Below are 2440 nucleotides of genomic sequence, written 5' to 3'. Positions count from 1 at the left end.
CTATATTCACTATGCTATACAGTAGGTCTCCAGAGTTTATCCATTCCACGTAAGTGGATATTTGTACTCTTTGACCAGTATCTCCCCATTTCCCCCAGCAATGTGTGTTCTTCATAATTGATATGAGGCCTGCATTTGTGTTCTAGTGACTCAAGAGGGTGTAAATTAGGAACTGTAAGTGCTTCCTAAAAAAGGCACAGGTGGAAAATATCCAAATTATATGTAATGCCATACCAAGCATTACCAAATCTGATTAAATATCCTATAAATTGTATAATTTGAAAAGTATTACTACTATTGTAACTTTCACCTTAAATTTCCTCTTTTATTTCCTAATGTGAAAGTAATCAATGAGATGAACTCTATTACAAGCATTAGACACTTACTGAGGCTAAAAGTAAACATAGATGACATTCATAGAATCAAACAGCAGAATTAAAATGAATATACAATATTTTATCTGTCTTAATTTTCCTTTTGTTGGTTTTAATAAAATTTGGCATTTCAGTGGGAGGATCTCCTAAAAAGCAATTCTGAATGATGATAAAGTAGTGTTTTTTTGTGTGTGTGTTTTTTTTAAAGATTTTTATTGGGGAATTGGGGGATGGGAACAGTGCTGGGGAATTGGGGGAGGGGGAACAGACAAGTTGCTGCATTTTGTTCTTAAATCTAGCTGAGACCTTAATCATCATTTTAATTCTATCCCTTCGTCAATGAGGAAACTGTTGTATAGGGCCCCGCTGCCATTTAAAGCAGAGGAAATATATTCTACTACCTGTTTCAGATTTGGACCTTCAGGCAGAAAGACTGATCAGATGACAGGTTTCTTGAAATGCAGTCCATGCTCTTAAACCACTATTGATTTAAATTCTGCCTTCTCTTTTGTTTGTCTTTCTTCATTATCCCAGGGTATTACTCTCTTCTCATTCATTATTAGTAAGGGTTATTTCACCTGCTATTCTTTCGAAGACTCACCATTCTGAAATGTCACATGTAGTCATATTTATTTTGGCTTGAGAGAAGTTTTTCTCTTCACAATGGCCTGTCCTACTCGACAACATTTTGTTTAGTTGGCTGGGTTGTCAACTTAGGATGTCTGGTGATAAAATGCTGACAGATTGCCTGTTTATATGCTGTCATGCCATTTTCTAATTGGGTGGCTTGAAAATAACAGTTTATTATGCCCTGGATCATTTCCACTGTCTGTTTCAATGTTCTTTCTGACCAATCCACTGGTTGTTGACTGATGGTAAAGCACTCTAAGCTGTTGTATCCTTTTTTTTTNCCAGCCCATCCTCCACATAGACTCATCTCTAACCATTCTCTTCTGAGATTTTGTGGTCCAGCCAAACTTAAATACTCTCCATCATATTGCTTCTCTACTTGGAAAGCCCTTTATTCCCTATCTGCCTATAGAGGTTCTACTCACCATTCACTTCTATGAAGCCTTCCTGAATCCTCCAGGCAAAATTAATGGTACTTTGTTTTATGCTACATATCGTATAGCATTTGTCACAGTCATACCTATATTACACTTCGTTGTGTACTTGTCCATCTCCCCCACCAGACTATAAACTTCTTGAGAATAGGGACTCTATCTTATTTATTTGTGCCTCTCTGGTGGTGCCTAACACAGTGCTTTCCTGTGCCAGATTCTTCATTATTACCTACTGAATTGAATTGCAAAATGGTTACTGAGTGTAAAAACTGCACATAATTTTATCTACATAATTATAGCTAAGCTGATACAGGTGAGTACTATGCAATTCTTTTTACTTCCAAGCCTCAACTTGCTGTTGAATCTTTTATGGGTTTTCCTGACATATTATTTTTTATATTACTAGGGTTTAGTAGCATAAAAATATGATCTAACAATGTGACTTACTGTAAAAGTAGTTCCTTATTTTTGTAATCTGTATATACAGTACAGGTTCTTGTTGTACATTATTCTTCCATCTTAGCAAGTAAAGCACTTTCAGTTTTAGGGTTGGGTTTTTCCTTTTGTCTTTTCATATCAGATCTCTAAACCCAACAGGAACAATTTTATTCCTATGAAAGGTGTTAAAAATTACACTGTAGATGAATCTTGTGCTGCACTTATTTTATGTCCCACACTAAAATAGATTTGCAATAGTCTCTGCATGTAAACTGAATGATTTGGTACAGGTGGTCATATCTTGCACTAAATCTTCAACAACTTAACCTTTTCTGCAATGAATAAAGTCATAATATATATAGTTTCCATGTGGCTGCAGCTGACTGGAAATAAATAAAATATTAGGGAAGTTTGATTTACCTTGACCCATTTCCATGGTGGAGCTGGTGGTGACCTGGACTTCTCAGCTCTCCAATTAGGGGGCATCTTAATGGGTTAGGGCCACTTGAGCCAATGAAACACTTTCAATCACTGTCCCTGACTTCAGCCTGACAGGTAAATCCT

Source organism: Hipposideros armiger, unplaced genomic scaffold, assembly GCF_001890085.2.
Source record: "Hipposideros armiger isolate ML-2016 unplaced genomic scaffold, ASM189008v1 scaffold_174, whole genome shotgun sequence".
In the NCBI taxonomy this organism is placed as follows: domain Eukaryota; kingdom Metazoa; phylum Chordata; class Mammalia; order Chiroptera; family Hipposideridae; genus Hipposideros; species Hipposideros armiger.
Note: the sequence above shows the minus strand (reverse complement) of the source record.